Here is an 8441-nt window from a genome sequence, read left to right as displayed (position 1 = left end):
AGATCACAGCCGATGCTCACAGGAGGAGAGAGGTAGGAAAAGAGGAATAAAGTGCTTTTATTCTCGCTATTCCTTGGGTGTGGTTCCTGTTCGCCGGCATCCGCATTGTCATTTCCAGGCTCGATCCGAACATTCACCTTGTATGACAGCGAAAATTTCCATTTCCCAGTTCACCAGAAAGCTCATTTCAAGATTTCGTCCGTTTTCTGCGATTAGCATTCATGTCAGCAGTCCAACTAGTTCATCAGTATAAGTGCATCCGCAAAAATACTAGCCGATTCTCTTCTACAAAGATCACCTATCATGACTCAATGGCCACCGCTGGCAACCGTTGAGCCCTGATGGTGTCAAAATCTCACATGTAAAAAATGTGTTTAAGCGCGGCGTTTAAGCATTGAATAATATTTACGACGGGGATGCGAGCTTGGATAGGCGTTTCAGAAAGCATTAAAAAATCTGACCGCGAAAGAACGAATGGTTGGTGAGATATAATCCTACAAATTTGCTATGCCTTGGCTTCTTTACCACAAGATGATTATGATGATGATGATGATGTCCTCAGGCTTAATGGCACATACCCACGGCGGGGCATTCCTACCATGCTGCTGCTGCTTCTTGGTTAGATCGCACAGCTCAATGGAAATGCGTCAACAGCGATGCCAATAGCAACACGGATCCACGCTAAACTCGGGAAGTAGCGTACCTATCGCGAGCGTACGGTAAGACCCTGATTTGAAATAACGTTTGAAGCAGGTGCTCTGCGAAACATTTAGTTTTTATAGCCTACGCTATACGTTATAGCCTACGCTATACGCTATACGCTATACAAACAACAATGCTTGCCAACAAAACAACACTTGAGAACAAAAAAGCTTGCCGAACAAAACAGCTGAATGTAAGCGCTTCGCCCTGTGTCTGTCTGTCTCTATGTTACCCCGTGAGTGTGCATCGCCCGTTTGTTCACTGCTGCGGTGCCCCTGCGCACTCTTTCCCAATTCACTTTGTCAATGTCGATGTTCCCGATCGTCGTCGCAGTTTGCAATATCGGCATTGCTCATGCCACAGAGTTTCATGCAAAGTATTCTCCGGAGGGGCACCTGACACTATAGTGCCGGTGACAGATGTCGACGTTGTATCTCGAGCAGCCGGGGGAAAATGCGAACTACAAAAATTTCCGCATAGAAGGGGCTTCGATCTTCCCTCTCACATATGATATAAAGCTTTTTCGGGCCGTTCTGTCTATACACAACAGCTAACGAGTCCAAATAACTTCCTGCGCAACATCACAATTGTTTTTTCGTCTCTTGACTGCTCGCTTTCAAGGCTTGAAGGAGGAAATTGCGTTTGAAGTAACACAGAAATCGCTGTTATGGTTTTTCGTAGCTTTCAGTTCAAATGACCTCTTCATTAAATACTCATGCCGTTCAGTTTGCATTTAGGAAATGACTAAGACTATGACATGCTCGAATATTTGTCCGTAAAATAGTTTGTGTTTCCCAAATACGGACATGAGCAAATAAAAATATCAGCACAGAGTTCGTAATTCCTGCCATGGCAAGTAACAGAGCGCTAGGAGAGCGCTTCTAATATCTGCGACGATCGTGCAACGACCCCACAGCTGTCATTCTGCCTCACAGCCTTTTCCTTTTTTTTTTTCTTTTTAATACGACATTAAGAGAGACATGCTCCCCAGCTAGGGCTGTTCCGCCGCCCAAGCCATACTCGTAATATCTCGCACGCTCTACAATTCAGCTTCCTATCAAGGGCCCAACTGCAGACAGCCGTCGGCAAGCACAGAACGCGACGATAAAACGCTGCGATAATGCCGGGCCCCTCTCAGTCGCTAAGCTACTACAGTGAGACATTTTCCTCCGTAGGCGTCTGCACGAAACTTTGTGACCGCAACCATAGACCCTATGGGGAGAATGACAAACAAACAAACAAACAAACAAACAAACAAACAAACAAACAAACAAACAAACAAACAAACAAACAAACAAACAAACAAACAAACAAACAAACAAACAAACAAACAAACAAACAAACAATAAATAAATAAATATCCGATCCAAGGATCATTCGAGCCACTAGGGAATCGACGCCACATTGTGGGGACCTGTGGCGTCTGTATATTGTTACTATGGTGTCTTGTCACGTGTGAAGGTCGACGTGCTAACGGATGATCTAAAACTCTCCTTGTGGCCGAGAGAAAAAACGGTATCAGGAAAAAAATGTCAAATGGGTTTCGTAATGGAAGCCTATATTATCGACGACGCAACACTTGGTTTTGTGCTTTGTGCTTTTCGCGAAATAAATTCCACTAAATCTCCGCAAACATAAACAACGCGTACTGATTTAGTTTCAGGATTTTCGCGCCAGCGTCCCGGTGTCAGCCCTGTACTCCCGGCCAACGGAGCAGGCAGTAGACAAATGTTTTGCTTTATAATCTCACAACGTGCGTCGTGGGCCTTCAGCTATTCTTGCTGTCGGCACTGGCCCATGGACTTTGTGAAGGGGGCGGAATGAGCAGGAGACGTTTACAGAAAATTTCTAACAGTTCTCCCCCTCCCCTCACCCCTACGCGTGAACGTGCGCACACAAAAGCACACACCAACATGCACGCTCATGCCCAAACACCCGCGTACACATGTGTAAAAGAATGATTCTTTTACACACACGCAAAAAAAATACTGCGGTTACCGAAGTATTCATAATGAAGTAGATTAGCAAAGTAGCTAACGAAGGCTGGACGACGAGAGAACGACATCACGAGTGCTGCCTATAAGTAAATTAGCTGAATTGCTGTTTTTGTTTTTCTTGTTGTTTTTGTTGCTGCTGTTGAAATGTAACGCACTACACACGGCGGGGAATTGACCATGGTTGGATGCAGACCCAAAGATGGAATGCCCGCATTCAGTTAGGTCGAGCGGCACCCAGATGGCGAAGGGAGACGGCAAGGCTTTTAATAATATCGTGTTTCTGAAGAGGTTCTAAAGAATATTAAAAAATAACACAAATTTGAAAAAAATTGGAGTTAAAAAGTTAATCTCACTGTTGCAATGATATATCTTGGCAAATATTCTTTATGTTCTGTCCCCTGATGTTTGCACCGAAAGAGAGGATAGCCGACGGAACAGGTAGCGAGAGCCCAAAATCGAGCTAGGGGAATCTGCAAGTAAGGCCTTCTTTGAGGAGCAAACCACCGGCAGATTAGAAGGCAGTGATATAAAGTTGCAGCTTTACCGCATGGGTCACAAAGTTTCTGAAGGTGCGTACCCAGAACAGCATAAATAAAGATTAAGGAAAAGAGCTCTGCAGCGCTACAGCGCCATGAATACCTCGCACATTCGTAAGACATAAATGAACGCTCCATGAGAATGGTAAATGCTGGCACTCCGAAAGAGGAGCTCTTGGCTGAGGCAGTGAAGATGGTGCCGTTTGAGACGGACCACTATCAACAGGATAATGTTTGGTATGAACGGTTTAACATGTTCATTAAGATCCTGAATTCGCTAAGGAAATCAGCCACCGCGTTGGAATAAATGCCGCAGTGCCATGATATCAACTGCAGCCGCACTTTTTTTACACGTACGATGGAGAAAAAAACCATTCGCCAAAAGATCATTCTTCGATCTTTCGAGCACTGTCAAGACATAGCGGCAGTCCGTGATTATAATAATTTAGAATACATTGCAGAGAATTTTGCAGAGAGCTAATCCTATGGGAAGAAATCTGGCATCGAATATCGGCGTCTAATTCGGGACCTGGACGGATAAACTCCAAGCTAGCGCCTGAGAATAAATCGAACTGCCGCCTTTTCGCCATGTTGAGAGGCATGAGTGGAATCGCTTGCATGGCTCGGAAAATACAACAGATAGTCTTCTATGAATCCATTTAGCACATTGGCAAAGAAATGTATAGCATTCAGTTAAAAAGTGTGGTCAAAGTGAACATCTGCACCAACCTGCGTATAGCTTTTTCTGTGAAATTAAGTGAGACTGCAATTTTCGAAAAAACGAATTCCGTAATGACGATTTCAGGCACCTATGTTCATCGGATCGTTTTGGACTGTTGGTATCATCTGCCGAGTGATCGTTATGATAGAGGCAAAAACTAGATACGTTCGGCGTGGAGATATAAGACTAGTGGTTATAAGACTAGATATAAGACTAGTGTTTTGCTGCTGTGTTTAGCCGACAGAAGTCCCTGCACTGCAGAGGTCGAGGCTGCAAGGTTGTCAGACTGGCCGACAAACTGGCAAGTCAGGATGCCGAACCTCCAACCGGGGAGGGCAGAGGCATAGCTCAATGGCTAGCGGGACATTAAGCTTAACTACAGCACACGAATGAAAAAGAAACAACAGAAATTAATTCAAAACAACCTTCTTGCTCCATTGTTCTCTCTTAGTAAAGTACTATTTTCGTCACCGTTGCTTTTGAAGTAACCTTGTCTCCTTCTCACTGCGTACGAGTTTTGGTAGGAAAATATTCACCCCGTGCCTTCTTCTCTTTTTTTCCCCCCCGCCGCAGCGCCCTGTTTTGTGCCCCTTATACGATTTTTTTTTGTGCGGTTATGCGCGGTGCACATGTTTCCGCCTTTTTCTCAGGATTTGATTGATTGATTGATTGATTGATTGATTGATTGATTGATTGATTGATTGATTGATTGATTGATTGATTGATTGATTGATTGATTGATTGATTGATTGATTGACATACGTTCTTCATTAAATGCCCTTCGTGAGCACATTGCTCGAGGCATCCGGGCAGGCGTGTGGCCCCAGATTGGCTGCCCTCGCCACTGTTCATGTCTATATACTGTTCTCAGTCTGGACGCTCCGCGACTATCAGAACTCTTCTTTTTCTGTCATTGCGATAGAGAGAGAAAAACTTTATCATGGCAAGTGTGTTTCCTGCTCAGGTAGCACACCGGCGATTTGAGTTTCGCGTGAGTCCACGAGAGATTTTTCTCTCTTCCCGAAGGAGGGTGCAACAGGCCGAAACAGCAGTTCACCATTCTTGAAATAGTGTGCTCCATTGTCGTTCGCGTTCTGTGGCTGTAGTCACGAGACATGCTCATCACACTGCAAGCGCTGGCTCATTCCTGTTCACAGAGGGAGGTTGATTTGGAAGTCGCGCTTGCGAGTGTGTGACGCGGCACTGAGAGACTCCTATGCAATGCGAACACACGTTTATGCATAGAGTACTTCCCATAAAAACGTCACGAATGTCTTGGAGGGGCCTCCGCTATGGCACACGAGTAAGTAGACACGACGCATGCCGCCGCGGATCCACTCCGTCCGTTCGGCAACCCCCGGAACTAAAGTATACAGAACTCCCTCTGCCGCGTTAGTTCTGGCGCGCAGGCATCCAAGCCGCGAGTTGTTAGTTTCCGTTCTTTTCCTGCTCCCTGGCAGCGTGCCCGCAGAGGCGCCTTCAATGTGCAGGCCTTTGGAGAGTTGCGACATACTGCTGCCGAGCTAGGTGGTGTTGACCGAGCTCAAGTGCGTTGGACTATTCTAGGAGGTGGTGGATGGATATGCAGTTATAGCCATCCGCGCGCGCTCTAGAATTTGCGTGCTAAGCACAGTCGGTGATATAAGTCCCGAGGACGCGTGAGCGGCAGCCGGAGCAGATAGCTCTGTTACTATGCGGTGGCTCGAGGTCGCGCATGGGTAGGTGAAGGTCGGACGCACGTCCTCTGATGTTTGGTAGTCCAATGAAGTGATCGTTCAAAACGTGGTATCGATGCGCCCAGATGGCTTTTCACGTGTGCTGGAGGCTTTCGTCCCCGATAGTACCTGCAGTTATTTATTTCTTCCCTTTGGCACCCTAATCATCCATTTCTCGACGTACTGTTAAGGGGTCGAAACAAAGAGAGCCAGTTTTCGCCGCTCTTTTACTTGTGTAGCAACATTTTCTTACTCTTGGCGCAAGTGCTCATGTAGATCAGATTGCCTCATGCTTCGCCATCGCCGCCCCCTGGAGTCAACCTGTTCCATTGTCGACTGCTCTCTTGCGGGCGCTGCCACTCGTCGTTTGTGACTATTTGGGCTTGTCTTGAGGTTGAGTGCATGGCTCACGCTCATGCACCTGCCGGAGCAGGCAACAAAAGTGACTGATTTTAGCTGGCAGTACGCTCATTTGTAAAAGCGTTCACGAAAACAAAACAGGAATTACTTGCCAGGACGACTGACATGTGGGAAGCATTGTATATGAGTGATCTGTATGCCACCCTTTACGCTCGTGCAGGCTTCCTATCTCTTATCACCAACGCTTGAATGCATGATCTGCGGTACTTTTGGCTTGGTCATGTGATAATTATCATTATTATCGGCGCAAGAGGTGTTAGCTCTCTTAGAGCGCGATCTGGAAGCTCATCCGCGCGGACCTTCAGTTTATGGACTGTTATGGACGAACACTATAAGTTACAAAATGTGGGGCAGGGTTTTCGGGTTGGGACGAATATATAACAAGTCAATGGATGGTACATTTTTTTTATAAATAAAAGGCTGCGTTCGTTGTCGCATGTGCATGTTCGCACTCCTCCATACGCTTACGCGGTGCGGAGAACAGGGGGAAGCCAGGAGTATTCTTGAAGTCCCGCGCACTCATCATACAAAGGGTAACCACATTATCATTGGAGCCGCCGCGGTGGCTCAGTGGCTACGGTGCTCGGCTGCTGACCCAAAAGACGCGGGTTCGATCCCGGCCGCGGCGGCTAGAATTTCTTTGGAAGAGACATTCTAGAGGCCCGTGTACTGTGCGATGTCAGTGCACGTTAAAGAACCCCAGGTGGTCGAAATTTCCGGAGCCCTTCACTACGGCGTCTCTCATAGCCTTAGTCGCTTTGGGACGTTAAACCCCACAAAACCAAACTAAACCAAACCACATTATCTCACAAATCTAAGTTTGGATTCCAGAATAAAGCTGAATTTCATCGCTTCATTATCATAGGCAGCCTATATGATAGGCGCAGTATGCAAGAGCACGAGCACTGTAATGCACACCTTAGGTAGAGGCTTCACATGGTTCAGCTGCGAGGAAATTGATGCTCGTCCCGGAATTCAAACTTTCGTTTCCATGGTGTTATACTTAATACGTTGCGTTTTGCAGACGCACAGCTTCATTTTCATTTTATATCGGCTGCAAAGAAAAAAGAAAAAGAAACCTGTTAGTATCCTGCGCTCCGATGGACGAAACATGTGTCACGCATGTTTTTATTGTAGACGTGTGGTGTTGAAGCAAAACACCATGCTAAGTAGTTGACAAACAGACATTTTATTTTTACGTTGCATCGTCAGTACACGTGGCCTCATACGCCTCCGATGTCGCATCTTTTGCAACGTCCGCTATAGGCTACTTTACGGATACACGAAGTACGGCTTGGATGGGAAAACTGAAGTGTGATATATATTGGAAAGTGGTGCAAAACGAAGAACATATTGCCACTTGTAACACGAATAAGGCCCACCTGAACGGCAGTCTCCGCCACGCATCAGTGCTCGGAATTGCTGAGCACACCAGGGAACACCATGTGACCTTAGACAGGGCACTCACCAAAGAACTGCAAATGCTATGATGAGCCTATCATGAATGCCCCACTCCGAAGGTTTAGACGGGCCCACCCTTATTGTCCCCGAATACTCTTGCCGTGGATGAAAACATATGCACAGAAATTCCGGGAAAAAATCGACCCAGAACTAAGCCGACTAAGCAGCAAAAGGCAAAGGTGCGCTAACGCTCTCTTTCGCCCTCACTCTCTATAGCTGTACCATAATGCTGCCGTCTTTCTCATTTGCTACCCTCAACGCTTATCATGTGCTTCTTTCCATGCTCGCCACCGTACACGAGCAAGACAAGCAGGCCGCCTTGTCGCCTCGCAAGAACCACATCTCGGCACCACTGGCCCGCTTCTTTGCCCTAAAGGAAAAGAGGACTCGACATGCCCGGTAGGCTTTTACGTATGGGACATATAGAAGAATCGGTCGCCAGACGCTCCTGCATTCTGTCGGCCCTCCATCAAGGCCCTTTCTCGTATCATGTGAAACTAACGCCTGATTGATCAGGTTTGAGCCAATGCATTGAACTCCGCACCCCGCTGCCTAGCTCACTGGCTTAACATTCGCGAAGCACCGCCTGCACGGCGGTGCTTTTATGACTAACTAAAACAGACGTGTGGGATAGTTACTCCTTTTTTTTTTAGTAAGAGCACTTGCCTTAGGGCATAAGTTGAGGCTGGCGATAGATCATGATAGTCGTAGAAGTTCTCGTGCAGCAAACTGGGCACCCTTCAGCTCTTTGTGTTGTTCGGCAGCCGCACGGGGACATGCTCTTCTCTTGTATTCGTAAGTGAAACTTCCTATAATTTTCTTCTCTTTGAGGCCTCCGTTCCTCCCAAGTTCACGACTTGTGGCGAAAATCCGCAACCGCGGCAGGAGA

The sequence above is a fragment of the Amblyomma mixtum genome, chromosome 5 (assembly GCF_055824585.1).
Source record: "Amblyomma mixtum isolate Tamu chromosome 5, ASM5582458v1, whole genome shotgun sequence".
In the NCBI taxonomy this organism is placed as follows: Eukaryota; Metazoa; Arthropoda; class Arachnida; order Ixodida; family Ixodidae; genus Amblyomma; species Amblyomma mixtum.
Note: the sequence above shows the minus strand (reverse complement) of the source record.